Genomic DNA, 23,397 nt, shown 5'->3' on the forward strand with positions numbered 1-23,397 from the left:
GCAGTGTGGGAATGTGCAATTTCCTGCAGCTTTCGTTTGACTTTTTTGCACGGTTCCTACTCCTTTTGTTAACAAGTCTGGAAAACAAATACGCTTTTGTGCACGTGTGGTTGTCAGCTAGCTCGGCATGTGTGTGGAAAAGACATGGTGCTCACTACCGCCGCCTGATGACTTTCACAATATTTACATTTTGATGTCCACAAGCACATTAACAACAATCCTTATGGTGCCATTTTTCAAAACAATGACGACTCTGCCTTTTCAAAGCTGTAATTTGTAGTTTAATTTCTGTTGCTTGCTAACTGTTGAGAACATCTCTTTAGGCTTCCTGCCATAAGAGCTAAAAGTCTAAGCTGGTTTTAAGCCATAAATGCTTAGTAAAATGTGCAGATGCTTACAGCATTGCTTACAAAACAAACAAAACCACATGTAAACCATGCATACGTCAATTTTTTGAGAATATTCAGCCAGAGTATTTGAGTTAACAGCCCATGAAGCTGAATTTCTTGTACCACAGATTCTTGAAATGTAGCATACTGTGGGCCTCTGCAAATCTGTTCCTGTAGCATTCAGAAACCTATCTTCTTAAACTCATCCTTTAGACAAGTGCTACTTTCTGTAGCATATACGTATTTAAATTAAATACTTCCGTAAGCTGTCTGGTAAGTGTTCTGTTTCACCATCGTGAGTTGGACGAAATTGTCTGATGCAGGGCGTTGGTTAACTCATAAATACTTGGATGATTGCATTCTTCTCTTTTTAAAAATTTATTATTATTATTATAGGAAAGCTCCATGATTATACATATATTGCCTAGAAATTTTATAGCAGTTGCATGTAAATAGTCAGGATTGATTTTTTTCAAATATTTTTTAACTATAAAGTACTATATAATTATGCATGTGACTTTGACATTTAATATATGAGAATAAATCTTTTGCTGGTTTTAGAGTGTTTCGTTAAAAGTTTATTTGGTTTCTTTTCCTGTTACAGCAGAGTTCTTATGAAGCTTCTGTTCAGGAAGTTGGTAAGGGATTTTTTTTGTAAACATTTGTGTAGATATACAGAGGATTTGACAGCACCTATCCCAGGTGCTACTTCTGTAGCAGAGGATTAGATTTATCAACCCTATGAACGAGAACACTAGCCATTTTGCATAGTCTGTCAGCAACATCAAATTATGTTTGGGACTGAAGAGTATGTTGTAGCATTTCGTGATTCTAAGTTACTCAATAAGTGACACTGAAGTGGGTAGATAGCTTGCTTGACTGCTGAACCGCTTATTGCAAAGTTTAGACTGACAGCGCTAAAGAAAATTCTACTTTTTCCTTATGATGGCAGCTCTGTTAGGAAGAAGGAATGATGGGGACAGAGATGGAAAGTATTGAGAAACTCAGAATTTCAGGCATGAGACAAAGAAAGCAAGGAGTGCAAAAAGGGAAACGTGCAGCCAAGAGACCTTTTTTTTTTTTTTAATTCCCTCAGGGCAGTCCCTCAGCCAGTGCAATCTAAATGCATTTAGACTGTGGATTGTTAATATATAATAATAATAATGTTTTATGGAAATGAGGCTTGTGTGAATGTTTAGCTTGTTCTGTTCTTTCTGTTAATAATTCTGAACCCCCCGGCTGGTGTAGAAGATCAGTCACGTGACTAAAACACTTTTTGTGGTGATACTGGATTCGTGCCTTGGTGAAGGAGCACACCTGCTATTACAGCGTGACAGATGTCTGATTAGCATAAGACCACATCAGACCTATTCTTGGTCTGATTACATGTCGTGGGCTCTTAATTGGAAATATGTTCAGCTCTTCCTTACTGTGTTTTATTTATTTTCAAATAAAGAGTGGATTTTTTTATTGATATCTTCGTGAGAGTATCAAATCAGGATCCAGTAAATACGTATCAGCAACTAGGCTGCAGTGTGTACCAGACAGTATTAGACTGCAACTCGGTTAGCAATAGCAAACCAGAGGAATATGCTTATGGTAAGTGCTTGTTCTGCCTCAAGTTGAATGGAAAGATACTGATGTTGAGCATGCCAGGGATTGTTTGAATGATTTTTTTAATATGAAAAAAGTGTAGATGGTGGTTGATGAATGGGATTTTGTTTACTCTTTTTGTTATCTTTTCCTACTAAAGATTACATCAGTTATAAAACATAATCTTGCAGTTTATACATTTTGTAGTATCTGTGGCAAAATAAACTGCAAGACAAGAGTAAATTAGCAAGTACAAAGACATGTTATTCTATAGATAACATACAGTTACTTATTTAATTTTTATTTTCAGAGAAAGCTCCTGCCAAGTACGTGAGATTTTTGTTAATGTGACTGGGGAAAGGAATGGCTGTGCTGTCTTTTTTCTTCTCTTCTCCACTCCCTCCCCTACCCTCTTTTTTCCTCCCCCACTTTTTTTCTTTTCTCCTTTGATAACAGGGACTCGAATTTTCTTTTTTTCTTCTTTCTTAGAGGTCCAAATTAAAATTTTAAAATGTTAATGGTCAACAGTGTCAGAGGATTGGGTGGCATTTTCAATTTAAAGGGTAAAGAACATGGAAATTTCATGTATGCTAATGTTACTCTGTTAACAAGGCTGAAGTACTAGTCGCTTGCTGTTTGAGATTTTTTTTTTCCCCTTAAATATTCTCCACAAAGGCTTTTGTGGACATGCTGTGTATCTTTGCTGTTCTTCCATTATTCATTTGGTATGAAAGAGTGCTACAAAAATACAAAGGCTGTAGACAGACATCTACCATTGTTGCAGATGCCTTAAGTCATGTATTTGTCCTTTTAGCCTGCCGTTTTCCTTTACATTCAGTTGAATTTTGTGCAGTGCTACATTCAAACTGGTAACATTGCTGCTGAAGTGTTCTTGGTTAAAAATAAACTTAGTGTAATAGTGAATTCACTTAATATGGCTTTGCACAATGACTCTCATTATAGTAACATTTTCTTTCTTTTGCCACAGATATGAGAAAAGCTCTTTCCAGAGATGTGGAGAAGAAATCAATTATATCTCCACCTCATCCTTTGAGACCAGAAGACACTGAGTACCTGTAAGCAGTGATAGTCAGGCGACATACTAAGAGCATGAGGTTCCTCCTCTGCCTTGGCTCAAGCCTCTTGGCTCAATTTACAGGAGACCAGGCCTGCTGAAAACAGACAGGAACAGCTTATTCCACTGGCAGAAAAGGGTTTTAGGATGGGAGTTGGCAGGGTTCATTGACAGAGCTTTAAACTAGCTATGAAGGGGGTTGGGGGTGAAACCAGGGTCACTAGAAAGGAGCCTGAATGTAACATACCAGCTCTTCTGGTTGAGGAATGTGCTAGCAAGACCTTGCAGCCTTGTGCCTTGGTGAAGGAGGAGGATGATATAACACTTTACAGGAAGGACACAAGGGTTGGTGAGAGGTTGGTTACTATGGAAACACCTAAGTATGGTCAAGAGGGTATTAGGGCTTCTCCCGCCCAAAAGGTGGCCCAGCTGAGGTGCATTTACACTAATGCATGCAGTATGGGTAGCAAACAGGAGGAGCTGGAGGCCATTGTGCTAGTAGGAAACTGTGATATGCCATCACTGAAACCTGGTGGGATTGTTATAAATGACTGAGTCCCAAATAGGATTACAATCAGAGTTTACAATTTATTAAACGAATAGAGGCAAGCAAACAGCGCTGGGTGCGCCGGGAGTCTCTGCTCCACCGGGACGCACACCTGTTACGTAAGGCGGCTGGTTTTTATGCTCCTAGGCTAATACATATTCATTACTACTTCTAGAAGAGGCAGGGTTATTATAATTGGTTTCCCGAATCCGAAGTCCTTCCAGGTGCGCCTGCTTATCAGTCTCTGTTAGTTTCTCGGGGGCCGCTCGGACAGGGAGGCTCATATTCTTCCTCCTTATCTAGTGGTCTCTTGGCCGGCTGTCAGAAGTTACTGCACATTCGTGCAAAGTCAGCAGTTTTTCTCCGAAGAAATCCCTTTGTTCTCTTCTCGCCTAAACCCAGGCCTCAATGTTAACCCTTCAAAACCCCTTAGTGGCACGAATTGCTGGACCATTTCTTACAATTCCTCCCTTTTTTTTTTTTAATCATCAATTCGTGTCTCTCCTTCAACCTTTGTCAGTAACAATTGGATTTCATCAGTCAGTTCTCGGGGTGTCCACTTCTTAAGCATCATTATCGACACGTCACCTTTTCTCTCCACTGAAGTCATCACAAATTGGGTGCTATTTATTACTCGCCGTATCAACAACGTAAAGCAAGGTATCATACAAGGTATAAACAATAATGTCACTATACCACATAAAAATAAAAACAGCATCCTTTTAACCCATGGTTCACCAGGCAACCATGAAAAGAAATCCCAATCCATACCCTTCCAAGTTTGTACTGGGACGTGGGCTAGCTTTCTAATTTCCTTTGTTATCTGCTTGACCACTTTTCCATTATCATCAATCTGTAGACAACAATTAGAATCGTTCAGTTTTCCACATACTCCCCCTTCTTCTGCTAGTAAATAGTCTAAGACCATTCTATGTTGGAATATAGCATTTCTCATTTGAGTGGATTGGTCAGCCAAAAGATCCAAGGCTGTCGCTGTTTGATTTGTTACAACTTCGAGGATAGCTTGCAACCTAATTATTCGGTTCAAATTATAAATAGGTTCTCGGGCTCCTGATATCAACTCATTTGGGTTCCAGGTGGCTGGCCCATAATGCTGTATGATTCTTTCAGGAGGCCATTCATCCTTTCCCCATTTTTGGGCACTATCCCCGGATAAGGAAGTATCAATAGATCGTTTTACTCTGTTCAGGTCATCATATAATCTTATTCCTAAATGATTTCCTTGTGTTTGTGACAATAAAAAGAACAAGGGTCTTATGTACCCCACGTAGCATATTCCCGACCAGTTTCCAGGTAGCCTCTTGTAAGCATGTTTGCTACACACCCAATAATGTCCCTTTAGGGCCCACGTCCCGTTTGGAAAATGACCATCCCATCCATCTTTACCCTTTGGGGCGTGATAATACAGAGTGTCCTTGTTACCGAGTGGTCCTGTTACAATGTCTGCCCCGTTTGTACTCGTATATGCACGCTTCCAAGCTCCCACGTTGGGTTTCCACTTACAGTCACAATTCAGTTCTCTTTGGCGACCTGTCATATTATAAGCCTTTTTCGCCGTCCAATCTTGAGAGTGTGGGAAGCGCCTTCAATCATGGGGTTGGGCCCGCTTTCAGAGCTTGTGTTACCATTCAGCCCTTCAGGGTGATCCAGCTCCTGGAAAAACTAATCACAATTTTATTATGGGTTTAAAAGGTTCTCATGTTATTTTTCTCAGGACAAACTGATCTTGGTGTGGGAGAAGTCCGGTCGAGGCACTCTCACTCGGCGGTCAATACCCATAGGGGTTGCCTCCCTCGGTAGACCATACACGCCGCAGTGGAGGGTCCTACCCCGGTCTTGCCTTCTCCCTTTCCTCCCTTCAGCCTTGTCCTCTTTATCCAGTGCCCTTAATTCATGCAGAACCTCATTGCTGGGATATCAGTTCCTCTTTAGTCTCAGTTTCAGTTCCCCAGGAGTGGACTCAACCCTCCAGGCTTCGGTAGTTATTGGTCCTTTTATTCTGGATGCGTGGGTCCAACCCCTTCTTGCTGTTCTCACAGCTGTTTCAGTAGTAAGTAAAACAAGGTACAGTCCCTCCCATCGGGGGTTCAATGATTCTTCTCTCCAGGTTTTTATTAAGACCTTGTCTCCTGGTTGTATTTTATGAATAGCAAATCCTAAAGGTGGTGTCTGAGTCATCATCCCAATTTCTCTTATCTCCTGTAATCTCCTTCCAATGGTAATTATGTATTTCTGGATACTATGATCCTCAACTACATTGTTCCCTAGGGGCATCCCTTGAGAATAAGGCATACCATATAACATTTCATATGATGATAATCCAGTCTCACTGTGTGGTTTAGTTCTTATGTTTAAAAGTGCCAATGGTAAGCATTTCGTCCAGGGCAGCTGTGTCTCGATCATTAACTTAGCCAATTGTTGTTTTATTGATTGATTCATCCTTTCTACTTTCCCTGAGCTTTGTGGGTGCCACGGAGTGTGGTATTCCCACTGAATACCTTTCAAGGGGTACATCCTTCAAATCTTTGTGGCTGGCGTATGTTCGATTATTTCCACACAATTGTGTTCCAACGGTCCTTCTTCTGGAACGGTTCCTAGAAATACTGCTGGATATAACAGGTTAGTCGTTTTCAAGGTTATGTCATCTTGTTCAGTTAGGATTGCCTGATATTTCATCATCCGGCTGGGTGATAACCAGTGCCCCCCGCCTTTGTTCCAAAACGGTTGTTACCATATGTGGTCCAAAAACTTCAATACGTTTTCCCATTTGAAGGCAAATAATTTTCTACTATCTTTATCAAGAGGTATGCAAAAGAAGGCATCCTTTAAATCTATCACGGTAAACCATTTATATTTCTCTTTCACAGATGTTAACAAGGTGTAAGGATTAGCTACTACCGGGTGAATATCCTTTGTTATTTCATTTATTGCTCTAAGATCTTGTACAGATCTATACTCGCCATTCGGCTTCTTTACTGGAAAAATTGGAGTATTGTATTCCGATTTACATTCTTCCAGAATCTGATATTTGAGAAATTTGTCAATAATTTTCACTATTCCCGTGCCTAGCTTCTATCTTAAGTGGATATTGTTTGATTCAAACAGATTTGGCTCCTTCCTTTAATTCCACCTTTACCAGTTCTGCCAGTTTCGACTTCCCTGGTACATCTGTTTCCCGTACTGTTGCTATAACTGCATTTTCTACTTCTCTTGGAATATTAACAAAGGGTTTATCTTTGATCATTAGGATTTGGCCTACTTTGGACTCAGGTACCTTCATTATTAATTCTCCATCCTCAAAGGTTATTGTTGCATCTAATTTGGCTAATAGATCCCGTCCCAAGAGTGGCATCGGGCATTCTGGTACATACTAAAATTTATGGGTTAGTTCCTCACCCCCAAAACGCAAATCAAGGGGTCGTAAGAATGACCATTCTTCCTCTTTCCCTGTGGCTCCAGTTATTGTAGTTGTCTTAGTTCCTAATCGTCCTTTTAAACTATTTAACACTGAATATGTTGCTCCTATTACATTTACAGCCTAATTAACACAGAGAAAGAAGCTCCCATAACCAACAAAAAATTCAAGCCTGTCTTCGTTTCCTAGCTTTATTTCAACTAGTGGACCTGCTAGGGTAGATGCCCCAGGTCCCCATCATTCCTGACTGTTGTTTGTCCTGCAGCCTAAGACAATTTCTTTCTGATATCAGGGGCTGATTGCCCTGGAAAGAGGTTAGCCAGTTGCCTCTCTCTCTTTTTTTTTTTTAAGCCAGGTCCATTTTTTTTTTTCATTGCATTTCAAAGTTGGTCCAGAAATTCAAAAATTCCATAAATTCCATAGGGGTTTCTTTTGGACCTTGTTGGAACAGATTCTCAATTCCCAATAGCCAATTTAACCAGATTTTAGTATTTACATAATTTCCGGGGTGATTAGGGTCTCAGTGAGGGGGTCGGTCAGGGGAATGCAATCGTTGAAAGTTCCCTGAGCGGTCCCATTGGCAATCTGAGCTCACACAGGAACTCAGGTTGTTTCAAGAGTTAGCTGCTTTTCTGTTTCCACGACAACTCTCTCGGACCCATCACGGTCCCCCTGCCCCAGAGGGCTCACACCCGCGATTTAGAGATCTCAGCCTCGGGTTGAGACGGAACTATTAACATTCCTACATCCTCTTCCCCTGCTCATTCAACTTCAAACAGCTCTGTTAAATACTACATGCCACACAACCTTTAACACCTTCAACAACCCTTTTAACACTTCCTTTATCTTTCTCCAGCCCGTACTTTTCTAATGCCAACACCAAAGGCTCAGTCAGGGGCCAACTTAATTCCAAACCTTTTCCCTCCAACATGCTGAAACAACATATCACTATACAACATTTCATCCTATTTTCCTTCTCTCCTCAAAAACATTAATTGCAAGACACTATTATAGTCGATTGATCCATAAAGTGGCCATTTAGTTTATATAGTGGCCACCATTGATTGCAATACTTAGTGAAAGTCCTCTTGCTTTCTGTGCCCCCATTTCTAACAATATCCTTCCAATGTGCCAATATGCACCCAAGGAGGCTTTTTCTTTTTTAGGACGTCTTTTTTTTTTTTTTTTTTTTTTTGGATTTTCCCCTTTTCCTTGATTTCCCATTCCCTTTTATTTATTTATATTAGTTACTGTCCCTTGTTTCAATTTCCACGCAAACCTTTTTATTGCAGGTTTTTACTATCTTTTCCTAATCTTCTTCCCAAATGTCCCAATTCTCTGGGATTAAACTCTTCTTTCCACATACAAACTTTACTATTTCAGATTATTAATGAGCCCCATTCCAATCATAAATCCGCAGGACTTCGGAAAAACACCTGAAGCACTCAGCCTTCTGTCTTCTAGACAAACAATAACACCTTTTCCACAAAATTTACATTTCAATAAGACCGAATTTCAAGCCAAATGCTAATTTTTCTCATGCACTTTGTTAGTAAGCCTACACAAAACAAGGAATCACTCCTGTGTATCCGTCAAGATGGGGGTTTAAAAAGGTATTGAGGCCTAAATAAATTCGCTCTCCCCCTTCTTACCAAATTCCCAGGGCTCAGGCCCGAACCACCAAAGAAGTGACTCTCCGTTCTACCACTTTGATAATCAGTCAGCCCCGCTCCCCCGATACTTGGGAAACTGACCGAACACCACCGCGAATATACCCAAACTTCTAAACTGTTACTTAGATAATGCTCCCACCTTCCTCCTTGACACAGTCAAAACATTTAAGAACAAAACAGGATTACAAGATGCACCACCGGGGGTGGATTGTTAGGATATAGAGGTGGTAGGTTATCCAATGACTCCCATTCATCATCTTTTTCTTTTTCCTTTTTTTTTATTTTTTATTTTTTTGTTCTCTTCTTCGTCAAACTTCTCGTCTGCTTTTAGTGTAAATATTGAGGCTGGAAAAGGACGTGAGATCCTGATCCATAATCCTGCATAATCACTTTCCTCCTGGCTAAAAGGTTCCTTTGAATTAACATGTATATTTAAGGCCTGGCAAACCCAGTCTTCAAAGGATCCGAAAACGGGCCAAAAGACATGTGGTCTTAAAGGCTCCTTTGGCCATTCTGTCATACAATACTGAACCATTTTTAATTTACTTTTTCCCTTTTCTGGGGCCCCTATCGTTCCAATTTCTAATCATTATCCCTAATGGACTTTCTGGTGGTATGTCTGGTAATTTGCTCCCTTTTCTCTGGTCCCGGGTCTTCAATTTTGTCTGACCCATCTAGGAATTTTACTGTGGCAATTCCTACAGCCCTTGGTTGCCTTAGTGAGAGTGTCTTGCAGGGGGTTTAGGACCTATCACCCACCCACGAATCCTATAGGAATCGCTTCGGTCCTTCACCGGCCAAGTCCCTCGCGGGAGATTGGAACCGCGGTTAGAAGACCTCCACAATCGCTTCGGAACTACGTTCCGTCTCAGTCACACTCTCACACACACAGGCAACCGAATCCCACCCAACCGAACGGTATACGCCTTAAATACTTACGACTCCGTCGTCTTCGTTCGGATCTTCGCGCGCAGAATTACGGGCAAAATATAGTGCTGCAGCCGGCAAAGGGAGCTCATAAAAAAAATCTAAATCTTTGCTTGCCCTTATTCAGGTTCAAGATGGCATTAGCCCTGACCTGACTCGAACAGGAGCCACCAAATGGTGGGGGCACCCCTCCTAGATCAAGTCAGAATTCAGGAACCAAGACCATCCCGGACGAGCCCCCAATTGTTATAAATGACTGAGTCCCAAATAGGATTACAATCAGAGTTTACAATTTATTAAACGAATAGAGGCAAGCAAACAGCGCTGGGTGCGCCGGGAGTCTCTGCTCCACCGGGACGCACACCTGTTACGTAAGGCGGCTGGTTTTTATGCTCCTAGGCTAATACATATTCATTACTACTTCTAGAAGAGGCAGGGTTATTATAATTGGTTTCCCGAATCCGAAGTCCTTCCAGGTGCGCCTGCTTATCAGTCTCTGTTAGTTTCTCGGGGGCCGCTCGGACAGGGAGGCTCATATTCTTCCTCCTTATCTAGTGGTCTCTTGGCCGGCTGTCAGAAGTTACTGCACATTCGTGCAAAGTCAGCAGTTTTTCTCCGAAGAAATCCCTTTGTTCTCTTCTCGCCTAAACCCAGGCCTCAATGTTAACCCTTCAAAACCCCTTAGTGGCACGAATTGCTGGACCATTTCTTACAGGATGATTCCCATGACTGGAGTGTGGCCATTGATGGCTACAAACTGTTCAGAAGGGATAGACGAGGAAGGAGGGGAGGAGAAGTTGCCCTCTATGTTAGGAAGTGGATAGCTTGTGAAGAGCTATGCCTGAGAAACAGCTGTGACCAGGTTAAGAGCTTGTGGGTAAAATCAAGGACCGGTCCAGTAAAGGACATCTAGTGGTTGGGATCTGCTACAGGCCACCTGATCAGGGGAGTCTGTTGACAAGGGCTTCTTGCTTCAGCTGCAACAATTGTCACGCTCACAAGCTCTGTTACATGCTGGTATGGCTCCTGTCCTGCTCCCCTGTTCCGTCTTGCTTGTCCTCCGTCTCCAACCTGTAGCCCATTGCTGTTTCACCTTTCTCCATCTCTTTGTTCTCATTATTCTCTCTTCGCTCATCCCCCCTGCCATGCTGGTGTCTGTTTTCCCTCTTACTGTCTGTCCTGTCCCCATCCCTCCCTCCCTTTCTGCACCTTACTGCCCTGCTTCCTATCCTTGTTTTCACTCTCTCCCTCTGTCCAGCTCCCCACCAGGATCTCAGTCTAGCTCGTCCCTGCTCCCCATTCTCCACACACACACACACACCTTTTCCTCTCTTGCTTGCAGTCCATCCCAGGCTTTTCCTTCTTCGTCCTTCTTTTCCCCACTCTGTCCTTCTTCCTGGCTTTCTCAATTTTTCTCCCTCCCTAATGTTTCACTCCCCATGTCCACACTGCTCTTTGTTGCGGTCCCTCCACCCTCCTTCCACTCCCTGTTCTATTGGTCTGCATCTCTGTCCTGCTGCCTCTGCCATTGTTCTAGCCCTTTGTCCAGCCAGCTCATCTCTTATCCTTCTCTCTGTGCCTCTGTCCTGCTCCCCTTCTCTTTATGCTCTTTTGCTGTCTCAGCCGTGCTCCACACTGCTGTCTCTCCTTTCTCCATCTCTGTCCCATTCTGCACCTCTCTCTTAATTACAGCGCTCTGATCTCAGGTGTTCTGTCCCCTCTAAGGACTTTTCGGTTCTCCATCTCTCATCAGTTCTTCTCCATTTCTCATTTCTGGTGCCCATCTCTATTTGATTTTTCTCAGTCTGTCTTTCCTGCTCCCCATTTGTCAGTTTCTCTTTCTGACAAATTTTACCACTTTGTCTACCTCTGCTTTTCCATGTTCTTGCATCCTGCTCTGCTCCACTGTCTGTATTGGGCTGTCTTGCTCTCCACCCCTCTTTCTTTCAGTTCAGCCATTGTGTTCTCTGTCCCTGTGCTGGCCTTTCTCTCTCTGCCTCCCTGTCATTCTCCTTCTCTCTCCTGCTTTCTTGCTTTCTCTGTCCTGGTGACCATCACTATTTTATCCTTCTCCATCCCTTTGTCCTGATTCCTGTTCCTTTCCTTATCTGTCTTTGCCTCCAAGCCTAACCCAGTCGTTCCCTTCCTTGCTTCTCTCTGTCATTCTGTCCTGCTTCCCCTGCCCTGTTGTTTCTCACTACACCTATTACTTTTACTCTTGCTGTCACCCTGTTCTGCTTCCTCTCCTTGTCTTTTTTGTCCTTCTGTGCTGTTCCATCTCATCTTTCTAGCTATAACCCCCTGACCAGCCTTTGTTTTACTTTCTCAATCTTTGTCCTGCTGGCTGTTGCAGTTGTTTTTTCCTCCAGTGCTGTCCTCTTTTCTGTCCCTCTGTTCTCCTCCCTGCTCTACCCTCTGATCATCCCCATCCAGCTCCCTGCCCCATGGGTTCTTCTTTTTTCCCTCTGGCTTTCAGTTTTCTCTCTGACTGCTTGTGCCCTACACCATTTTCCTTATTTTTTTTTTCTTCCTCTTTCTCTGTCTTGCAGCCCATGGGTGCAGGAAGCAGTTGTTCCCCATGGGACGGATGTGTAGATGGACAGACGCCATTTGATGCCTCATCTCTCTGGCCTTCCAGGAGAAGAGGGAAATGTACAGGGACAGAGCGCTGCTGCAGCCTCCTTCCTGGGAGTTCTGTGCACGAGGTAGTAAGAGTTTTTTTTTTTTTTGCTTGTATTGCTGTGTTTGCAGTCCCTGGCCCCTTGGTAAGTGGCTGTCACCATTTCTGTGGGTGCAGGTTCCGTGTTAGGGTGTGTGGAGGGGGCACATGCTGGGGGGTGGTTGCTCCATGTTCCCGAAGGGTGGCAGCTGTGGCCTGGGGCTGGAGGAGCCCCAGGTGAGGCTATGAGGGTGCTGATGGGGATGTCCCCTCTGGATATGGGTGCTATCCTGCTGGGGTGGGTGCGGGCTGTGGGGCCAGTGGAGGAGGAGGGGGGCAACAGCAGTGGTGGACAGTAGTCTGCTGCACGCAGCGGGTGTGCTGGGGCTGGTCTGTGATGAGGGAGCGGTTGCCAAGTGTGGCCAGGGCTGCAGCTGCTACAGGGGAACGAATGGGTGGCTGGGGCTGGAGGTCTGTGACCCTGGGAAGGGGAGAGTGCAGGGGGAGGCTCAGCGTCAGGCTCGGGGGGCCTACGCTATGCAAGCGGCAGCTGGGGCACAGAAAGCCGTGGGTTAGGGGGGGGCCATGAAACAGGAGCGGGGAGCGGGCTGGCCCCAGGGAAGGGCGAGAGTACGCGGGAGGAGGCCTGCGGCCTGCCGCCGGCCTGCTGGCTCTGCAGGGCCAGGCCCGGTCCGCAGCGCGGTGGGAGCAGCGGCCTGCGGGCTCCGGGCTCCTGGTCGGCCATGTTGGCGTGTGGGGCATGCCGGGAAATGTAGTTTCCCACTGCTGCTCACCTTCCAGGCCCGGAGTGTCACGTGGCAAAGAGCAGTTATTTCCTCGGCAGTGGCGGTGCGTGCTTTTTTCTGCCGGTTTCATGTGATTTTCTGCGCAGTTCTCTCCGCTTCTTTTAATGAGAAAACGGGCTGTGAGCGCGTGAAATCAGGCCTGGTACTGCAGTCGGGAGGCTCGGCGAAGGTGCAGCGGCGCCGCGGCCGCTCTGCCGCCGCCTGCTGGCCACGAGGCGGTAACGCCAGCAAGAAGCGGCGGCGGAGAGCCTGTGCGCGCTCTGCTGCCGCCTGCTGGCCGAAAGGGGGTACTGCAAGCAGTACGGAGGACGACACCGCTCGGGCATGCGCGGTAGCGCCCCCCCGCCGGGAGAATGCACGGTAGCACCAGTCTGTTCGGGCACGCGCAGTAGCGCCCCGTCCTCGCGAGCATGCGCGGCAGCACCCCGCCGGGAGCAGGCGCGGTTGCGCCGCCTATCGGCTGCGTGCGGTAGCGCCCCACACGAGTACGCGCGGCAGCGAACCCCGACGCACGCGCACCAGCGCCCGTCCGCGGGCGTGCGAGGCGTCCCCGCGTGTGCGCGCGGCAGCGCCTGCAGCGAGCGTGGGTGGCGGCGCCGCTGCCGGGTGCGGGCGTGCGCGGTGACGCCTTGGCCCCTGCCGTCCGCTGGCCGCAGCGCGGTCCCGCAGTGCCAGCACCAAGCAGGTGCGGTAGCAGCGCCGTCGGGGGCGTGCTCGGCAGCGCTCCTTGCGCGCTGCAGCACGGCTGTACCGTGGGTGCTTTTCTCTTTAGCTGTGGTGGCGGTGGGACGGGCGGCTGAGGCACGGTGACACGGAGTTGGTGGTTTGGGGCACCTCGAGACGTTGTGCGGGGCCAGGCACTGGGCGGGCGGGGGTGCCGGACGACCCATGGCTCCTGGGGAAATGCCCGCTGTGCCAGCTTGGGGCAGAGGCAGGGGCTGTGTCACGCAGCGCAGTGCAGTAGGGTCTGCACTCTGCAGAGCTTTTGGGTCCCACCCGGGTGGAAAGTGGAGGGGGTGAACTCCGGGTGTGCTTCCCGTGTGCTCATCGGCAGGGAGTGTTGGTAATAGAAGATGAAATATACAGTATTGCTTAATATGTGTTACATTTGCGATGTACTGCTCCAGGGCTGTGCTTGGAAGATACAAAATATATGTGCAAGGATAGCATGAGAGAATGCACAGATTCACGATGAGGAGTAAGGAGGACTAAGAGAATGCCCGATTTGCAAGACATCTAGATAACTGGGGCCTCTCGGACTCCGAGAACTGGATCAAACCAACCTTGCGGTTTAGACTGAGACCGAGGGCTCAGAGAGCATGCGTAAGAAGAAAAGGTTAAAAAGTTCAGCTCTGATGAAGACTTCTTACTTCATCCCGACGACCACCTGGACGACCACCAGAGAGTAATACGCAAGCGCAGAAGGACTGATAAGATAATTAGCATACGAAGCGAGGCTAGGCGGAGCTAGGAAATGAATATGCATAGATGTGTTGTGAAACTTAATGCATATGTAATATTTTAGGAGATAAAAGAGAACTGAGTGAACAAATCGGATGAAGTTAGATTTGGGCAGGCATGCCCCTAACTTCCGGCGCCTAATAAAGCACCTTCATATAATCACTTTGTGGATTATGTGTTTGAACGCTAACAGGAGCAGCAGAAGCCCTGGGGCAGGGCAGGGGGGACAGCAGACTGGGACCCAGGTCTGCCTGCCCAGGGAAGTTTCCAAGTGACCACTTGGATAGCTTCCCAGTCAGCTGGAGGAGGGCTATGAGCCCGGGGCAGGTTCTGGGAAGAAGTGCAACTACCAGCAGTTTATTCCTTCTTTTCCACGGCTGGCACTGAGAGCTGAAAGGTCCTTTCATCCCCTGCAGTTGCCAGTTGTCTGTGTCTGCCTGAGGCTGGTAGAACGTTTGCCTATGTAAGGTGTGCAAGACTCCAGTGTATTCTTTTGAGTGGGTGACAGATGAGCCAACAGATACTTACAGAGGAGGAAGCCACGTGAGAGAGTGAGAAAGAAGAGTTTGAGCTAGAAATTCTCCCCAGCAGAACCAAGAACAGGAGCTGTGGTGAGTGTCCTACTGCCCAGCCCATTCCCACTCCCCTCCTTCCTCCTGCATCCTTCACCCTTCCACCTGCCCCTGCCTCCATCTCTTTCTTGTGCTCTTCTTCGCTGCCCTGGCTCTCTCTTTCTATCTCTGTCCACCTGCCTGGCTGACTGTCCCTTCGTGGGGCTTTCCAACCCCCATTTTTTTCACTGGGGGGGGATCCCTGCCACTGTTTGATTGGTTAGGGGGGCACACTTGATGAGGAAAATAATACAACATTTAACGTGATGTTTTATTGCATTAAGAGTTTTCATTGTCTCTAGTCTCTCCAAAGTTCAGAAAAAGTGAAAAAACTTGATGGAATTCAGAAAAAAAAAAGCTAAATTATATTAATGGACAGGAAGGAGTAGGGTTGAGGTTATTCCCATCACTTTTCTTAGTATGTGCCACAGCTGTCAATCAGCTTGAAATGCCTATGAGGTACTTACTGGCCAACCAGTGAGATCCGCATTGCATCTTGGGCTAACAGCAGATGTGAATCTTGATTACAGTGTTTCAGTAACTTCTGTCAAACATCAGTGACCGTTATTCGTAAATGTCATTCACAGATGGAAGAAGTCTTCTTGGCCCATATGAGTCCAGAGTGGTGTTCCTTCCTAGCAACTGGAGACCAGGTGTACACACCACGCTGCCAAAGGAACTCTCTCACTGCAATGGCAAGGTCTCTTCTCAGGGCTGTTAACAACGCAAATGGCAGTGAGAGCAGAAGGATCAGACACCTGGATCTCTGCAGGGCACATCATGAACAGGAAGCAGCCGTGCACCAGAAGCAGATGACACCGCACAGCTGGCAGCTTCGCAGAGACTAAATGCAGATGGGGGGTAGGGAGGCATGAGTATTATTTTTTAGCTTTTAATGTCTGGCAAGTGGATGGTGAGAGGGCTATATGTTAATGTAACGGTGGAGGTAAGGAGCTGGATTTAGAGCACGTTATGCAGCTGTATGTGTTGTTCTGTTGAGACAGTGTCAATGAAAACATTCTACATGTTCCATGGGCGTTCTTTCAGAAAACAGAGACAGGACGCAATCGATGTGAGCCAATATCCCAGATGGTATGTGTACCCTTGGAGTCTCACAGCATATGGAGCTGCTCCATGGTTGGGCAAAAACACCCCTTTTCTGACTAGTTCATGCTGGCTTACATGCCCCTTACATGTTACCTGTGCCCGCATGCCTACAAAGGCCTCCAGCATCCATGCATGCAATGAGTGCCCAGAAGTGTCTCCCCTCCAGCACAATCATGCTCAGTGCTCACAGCCCCTCCCCAGTACAGCAGCACTGCTCCCTTGGTCACCTTCACATTGCAGCACCAGGCAAAGACCTGTGGCTCCATACTTTGTGGCTCTTGTTTTTAATTCCTCCACTTCTGACCTGCAGCCCATAGCTACAGCAAGCAACCATTCCCCGTGGGTGCGTATATATGAACGCTACTCCGGCCCTGGCTTCTAAGATGCCCCACATGAAGGTGGAGTGTGTGGGCCCTGAGGCCCTCGCAGAAGTGAGCTGCATGAATTAATACTAACAGTTGTTTTCTCGCTGTCACTGCATGCCATCCCTTTGCACTGGGTAAATGGCCATCTCCAGAGTCCAGGGGAGCAGGTCACATACTGGGGAGGGAGGTAGCATGTTCCTGCAGTGTTGCCCTTTGTTTCAGCTGGGGCTGGAGCCTCAGGTGTGGGTACTGAGGGAGGTGATGGGGTCAGCCCCTCCTTGTAAAGCAGCGGAGCGAATACAAAGAGGCATGCACATCACGCCGAAGGGGGGGGGGGCGGAGCGGACCCCTTGACGGCCAACTCGGGTCGCCGTCCCGGTCGCGTCTCCTCCCGGCTCCCGGAGCAGACAAAGCGTCTCCCCTCCGGCTCGAGCGCGCGCTCAGCGCTCGCAGCCCCTCCTCGCGCGGCGGCTGCGCTCCCCCGGTCGCCGCGCCGGGCCGAGCCCCGCGGCCCCGTGCCTCGCTCCGGAGGCGTCCGCAGGCGCTGAACGGAGGGTCGGAGGGCCCCCGCCGGCGGCAGCCTTCTGCCGGGCCTTCCTTGCCGGCGAGAGCCGGCCGGCCGCGCGCAGGTCCCGCGGCGCTGCTCGGCGCTGCTCGGCGCCGCCGGGGCGGGCGGCCCGGGGCCCCGGCCAATGAGGCGGCAGGCGGCGGCGCGGCTCCGGGGCGGTGGGCGGGGCATGCAAATCCCGCCGGAGGGGAGGGGAGGGGAGGGAGGGAGGGCGGGCGAGGGGGCGGGGCGAACGCCCAGAGGAGGCCGAGCTGCGCCAATCAGCGCGGAGCGAAGGGCGGGCGCAGGGGCTCGGTGGGCGGGGCACGCGGCGGGTGAGCCGCGGGGAGGGAGAGGCGGTGCCGGGGGCGGGGCATGCAAATTCCGCGCGGGGGTCGAGCGAATCGGGCGCGCGGTGGCGCGAACGGGCCGCTGGGAGGCCCCGGCGACGCGGCGGCGGGGCGGTCGGGGGTCGCGGCTGCGAGCGGAGCGCCCGAGAGGGTGGTCGAGGGCGGCGGGTTGAGCCCCGGGAGGGCGGGGGCGGGCGGTGGAGCAGCGGCCGTGAGGTCGGGGTGGTGGGCGCGGGATCGGGTGTCGCGGGGGCGAGGGCGCGGGCATCGCTTCTCGGCCTTTTGGCTAAGATCAAGTGTAGTATCTGTTCTTATCAGTTTAATATCTGATACGTCCTCGATGAGAGGACTTTATATTAAACGGATTTTTGGGCTCGGGAGTTGGATCCGGAGCTTGCTCCCTCCGCTCCGCGCATCGTCCCGGTATTGCAGTACCTCCGGGAACGGTGCACCTCCCTCGGGAGGTTGCTGTGGGTGTCCGAAGACAGAGCTGGCCGGCGTTCGGCGGGGGAACGCCTCCCTGGGGCGGGGCGGGGCGGGGCAGCGCCCCGGCAGCTGCCGCCCGGCCGCCGCAGGGGGTGAGGGAGCGCCGCAGGGTTCCTGGCTCCGCGGAGGGCAGGTCGCGGCCCAGCGCGTGCGCTCGCTTCCCCCCTCGCTGCCCCTTCCGCGGGGCGGGACGGCTCTGTGCTCGCTTGCGCTCCTGGCAGCGCATGCCGTCCCTTTGCGCTGGGTGAGCGGCCGTCTCCGGCGTCCGGGGCAGCAGGTCACGCACTGCGGGCGGGCGGGCGGGCGGCCGGCGGGGGGGGGGGGGCGGGCAGCACGTTTCCGAAGGGCTGCTTTTGAGAGAGGGAGTTAGGAGAATCTTACGGAGTAGAGAGAGCGAGCGCTGACAGCATTAAACTAGCGGATGCTGCTTAGCGTCTTTGCTCACTATTGCGCACTGTGCAAATCAATTAAAGCGAGAAGCTTTGGGCCCCTTTCCAAGGTCAGTCTCTCCATAAGAGTGTGAGCCTATCTTAAGAGACCTGCAGAAACCGGTCCTGCGGATGGGCAAGAGCCGAGGAGCGACTGAGTCCGCGCAAAGACAAGAGGTCAACTAGCGGTGACGAGGAAGAGTCGTCAACCTTCATCCCCCCCCCCGAGGAACACCACCAGGAGACACTGCGCAAGCGAAGATGGGAGGAGCTGATGGAAATAACTCCTTGGAACCGATTTGAACGCGAAGCGGGGACAGGTTATGAATAGGTATAGGCGTACTGTGAAACTTCATGCGTATGTAACCCTGTGCTGCGTACAACCACGGCAAATTGCTGCGTCGGGTGCGCACGACTTTGGTGGTGTTAGTAATAGAAGAAGAAATAATACAATATTGTTTAATATGTTACATTTGCGATGTACTGTTCCGAGGCTGCGCTTGGAAGATACAAAATATATGTGCAAGGGTAACATGAGAATGCACCAATTCATGATGAGGAGTAAGGAGGATTAAAAGAATGCTCAGTTTGCAAGACATCTAGATAACTGGGGCTTCTTGGACCCTGGGAACTGGATCAAACCAACCTTGTGGTTTGGACTGAGACCAAGGGCCCAGAGAGCATGCGTGAGAAGGAAAGGTTAAAAAGTTCAACTCTGATGAAGACATCTTACTTCATCCCGACGACCACCCGGACGACCACCAGAGAGTAGTACACAAGCGCAGAAGGACTGATAAGATAATTAGCATACGAAGCGAGGCTAGGCGGAGCTAGGAAATGAATATGCATAGATGAGTTGTGAAACCTAATGCATATGTAATATCTTAGGGGATAAAAGAGAACTAAGAGAACAAATCAGACGAAGTTAGATTTGGGCAGGCACGTCCCTAACTTCCGGCGCCTAATAAAGCACCTTCATATAATCACTTTGTGGATTATGTGTTTTCATGAACGCTAACAGTGGGACTACCGCCCGTGCTGCCGAGCGCTGAATAAACATACCTGCTTTACGATCCTATTGATTGTGGACTCCGTTTGCCACAAGTCAGTTTGGCGAGCCAGCCAGGAGACGCTCTGCTCGGCTGCGGGATCGACTGCGGAGCGGACGCCCCTAGGTGCACCCCGAGTATTTTCCTCGGAGGAGCCTCCGCTCTCAGCCGCTCACCGCGGGAGCAGGCCAAGACCTCCTGACGCCGCGGACAAACGGTGCGTTTTACAGTACGGGAAGGGCCTGTAAGTCGTACGCGTGGCCGGGGCGGCCGGTAAATCGCGCAGAGACGTCTGGCGTGCAGCATAGTCCCCGTACGGGAGGGAGGGTACCCTGCAGGCTGACCGACCGAGCGGTCGAGGGGGTTTTGCTGACCGAGCGAGCGAGCGAGCGGCCGCTAGCGATCCTGGGAGTAGATCGAGCAAACCCGAGGTTACCGCTGCATCCCAGTTTGGGGAGCCGGGACGGACCCGCTAATGGCTATATAAGAAGCAGGAGAAGGGTAAGCGGGCCTCTCGAAATTGTCACAAGGTTACCTGGGTAACATTTGCAGCTGCTGGAGGGATATTAATTGGAGTGGCGATAATTGTATGTCTTATTTGTAGGTGCCTGGGTATGTCGTGTTGAAAGCGTTTGTGTGAGCGTATGCGTTTGAGACAAAGTATTGTCGTGAAGCGAGCTACAAACAAGTCTGGTTGTTGTTTTAAGTGACATATTCCTGTGGGATGAACGAGAAGCGCGGGGGGGGGGGGGGGGCCCTCTTTGCGTGATTGCGCCGCGTGAGTGAGACGCAGCATCGCCGCGAGGCGAGCGCGGAGTTCCGATCCGCGGTTCCGTATTCTCCGCGAGGGGAACGGCCGGAGACGAACGAGGCGCACGACAGACCGAAAGGAAGCGCTGCTTTATCCCAGCGTTGACTGGTGGTGCCCGATGTACGGGCCCGCTGGTGTATCTTGTCATCCTCTTAAATGTTTCGAGTGTGACAGGGAGAAAGGCGGCGGGAGCGTTATCTAAGGAACAGTTTAGAAGTTTGGGTATATTCGCTGTGGTGTTTGGTCGGTTTCCCGAGTACTGGGGGGGGGAGGGGGCTGACCGATTATCGAAGCCGTAGAACGGAGAGTCACTTCTTTGGCGGTTCGGGCTTGAGCCCTGGGAATTTGGTACGAAGGGGGAGAGCGAATTTATTTAGGCCTCAGTACCTTTTTAAACCCCCATACTGATGGATACGTAGGAGCGATTCCTTGTTTTGCGTGGGCTTACTAACAAAGTGCATGAGAAAAAATGGCATTCGGCTTGAAATTCGGTCCTGTTGAAATGTAAGCTTTGTGGAAACGGTGGTATTGCTTGTCTAGAAGACGGAGGGCCGAGCGCTTCAGGTGTTTTCCCGAAGTCCTGTGGATTTACGATTGGAACGGGGCGCTTTAATAATCTGAAATAGTAAAGTTTGTATGTGGAAAGAAGAGTTTAATCCCAGAGAACGGGGACATTTGGGAAGAAGATTAGGAAAAGATAGTGAAAACCTGTCACAGGGCCCCAGTAAAAAAATAAAATAATAATAATAATAATAATAATAAAAAAACAACAACAACAACAACTAAAAACTAAAAGCTGTCACTGGACCCCCAATCACTGGAGCCCCAGGTGTGGCTAACGAGGGTGGTGAGCCCAGCAGCCCCTCCTCATAAAAGGGCTGCACCTGGGTGCGGATGGCAACTGCAGGGCTGGTGGAGGAGGAAGACGAGGAGGAGGCTGCAGTTGCAGTTTGTCTGCCTTGCGGCCCCTTTGCTGCCTGGGGGCAGCCAAGCTGGGTCCAGAAAGGTCTTAGAGAAACCTTAGAGCGTGGTGAGGTTACTGAGCGTTGCTGGGGCTACGGCAAGGAAGAAGGTGAGTGCAAGCAGGAGTCCCCAGGATCGTGGAAGTCCTGGGCAGCAGGGCTGCCTGTGTGCTGAGGCTGGGTGGGGGAGGACTCGCCGAAAGTTGGGGTGGGTGTGCGCGCGCGCGTGCAGGCACGGTGATCCCTGTATGCAAGGAAAGCCCCGCGTGTCTGTGCACGTGCTGTCATTCTTCGTTAATCCGAGCGACTCGTACTGTAATGCCGTTGACATATAGCGACTGCAGATGACATACAGCATTACACGGCAACTAACGTTGTACAACTCAAAGGACTGCCTACGCTCACCCCAGACACCCCTGAGGGTTTTCAGGCTGCCCCGTACTTCCGCATCACCCGCCAAGTGCACCCAGGTCCTTGAGCAAAAGCAATCCCACGGGTGGCTTTGCCTTTGCCTGAGGCAGGAATAAGTCAGACTGTCTTCCCCAGGATGTTTTGTTTTGTTTTGTTTGTCTGTTTGTTTTTATATGCGCTGCAAGGACTTTATCCCTTCCTATGTGTGGAGGAGTTTTGATTGGGCAGGGCTAGCTCGATTGGCAGACTAACCAGGTGGCTGTTGCTGCATGTGCATCTGGGGTGGTTTTCCCTTGCTAGGCAGCTGAACTCCACCACAATTGCTCTTTCACTCCCCCTCCTCAGAAGAGGAGGGGAAGAAGAAAAGGAAAGAAACAACTCACGGGTTGAGATAAGGATAATTTAATTAAAAGGAAAAATAATTATTAAGGGAAAATTGTTATTAAATAACTTAACTAAAGGGAAAGGGGAAGAAGAAGAAGAAAAAAAAAAAACACACAAAGGCCGTGTGGAGGTGCAGAGGAAAGAAATCACTCTCCACTTCCCACCAATGGGCGATGCTTGACCACGTCCTTGAAGCAGGGCCTCAACGCACGTACCCATTGTTCGGGAGGACAGATGTTTTCACAGCGAGAGCCCACCCCTCCCCTCTTCTTCCTTTTTCCACCTTTTATTGCTGAGCGTGACATCATATGGTACGGAACATCCCTTCGCTTGCTTTACGTCAGCTGCCCTGCTGATGTTTCTTCCTCCCCTCTTGCCCACCCCCAGCCTGCTGGCTCGGGGGGTGGGGTGGGGGGGGGGGGGTGAGGGAGTCCTGATGCTGTGCCAGCATTGCTCAGCAGTAGACACAACACCGCTGTGACACCGGTGCTGTTCTAGCTACACGTGCAGAGCACGGCACTGTGTGGGCTGCCGCGGGGAAAGTTAACTCCATCCCAGCCAGACCCAGTACAGCATCCCAATGTTTGAATGTCTCAGCACCCATTGCTTTCAGCATATTCTTTATCAGTCTGCTGTACTGTGTTTTTTTTTGTTTGTTTGCTTGTTTGTTTTCCTGGATGCTGGTGCGGGAGAAGGGATGTGGTATACCCATTCAATGCCATGCTGTTTGGCCCAGATGTTTATGAGGTCGTTGTGGAAATGAGTCCCACTGTCTGATTCAATTATTTCCGGCGTGCCGCGTTGCCACGAGACCGTGAGAAAAAGCTGCATTTTTGCAGTAGAAGGTGTTTTTGCGGTGGAAAATTCCACTAACCTTGCATATCCAGAAGTGATTGTGCAGGCATGACAGCAGCACAGCAGTGGAGAGGACGTTAAAGAGATAAAGGGGAAGGTCCCACCGTCCCCAAATAAGGAGGATAGGTAAGAAAAACAGGACGAGCAGTGCAAAATCAGTAAAAGCAAGAGATCGTGGGCCCTGTGGTCACGAGACAAGATGGGGGGGGAAGGAGAAATTAACAGTTGGTCAAGTAAAATTGGATATACATGGTATAGCAACAAGTGTTGAGTAGCTTGTGAACCTGTAGCACTCAGCCAGTGAGGAAACGGGAGGAATCGAGCGTTGGGTAAGAGGGAATATAAGGTTACGATAGACTTTTGCTGGTTGCTCCCGCTCGCAGGACCCCCGCCGCTGCAATCGTGAATAGAACAGCTTCACAGAAGACCCGGTCTGAGCAAGTTACTGAGGTTTTTCTCGCAAGG

General features: G+C 49.3%; 3 long non-coding RNA genes across 5 annotated transcripts; 2 read left to right on the forward strand and 1 right to left on the reverse strand.

Moving 5' to 3' along the window:
- Positions 1-1,231: 1,231 nt before the first annotated feature.
- Positions 1,232-16,207, forward strand: LOC310893820. Of its 3 annotated transcripts, XR_014579328.1 has the most exons (5): positions 1,232-1,988; positions 2,971-3,058; positions 12,190-12,345; positions 14,233-15,177; positions 15,765-16,207. It is a non-coding gene; the product is annotated as an uncharacterized lncRNA (long non-coding RNA). The 3 variants fall into 3 exon arrangements; XR_014579329.1 differs by lacking the exons at positions 1,232-1,988; positions 2,971-3,058 and adding an exon at positions 10,556-10,657; XR_014579330.1 differs by lacking the exons at positions 1,232-1,988; positions 2,971-3,058 and adding an exon at positions 11,257-11,346.
- LOC310893822 lies at positions 4,034-9,786 on the reverse strand. Its single transcript, XR_014579332.1, has 2 exons — positions 9,653-9,786; positions 4,034-6,231 (listed from the first exon to the last, which is right to left on the reverse strand). It is a non-coding gene; the product is annotated as an uncharacterized lncRNA (long non-coding RNA).
- A 1,097-nt stretch (positions 16,208-17,304) lies between the features above and the next one.
- On the forward strand, positions 17,305-19,759 carry LOC310893824. The gene is made up of 2 exons (XR_014579334.1): positions 17,305-18,276; positions 18,537-19,759. It is a non-coding gene; the product is annotated as an uncharacterized lncRNA (long non-coding RNA).
- The last annotated feature ends 3,638 nt before the right edge of the window (positions 19,760-23,397 follow it).

This window comes from Anser anser, assembly GCF_964211835.1.
Source record: "Anser anser genome assembly, chromosome: 2".
Classification (NCBI taxonomy): Eukaryota; Metazoa; Chordata; class Aves; order Anseriformes; family Anatidae; genus Anser; species Anser anser.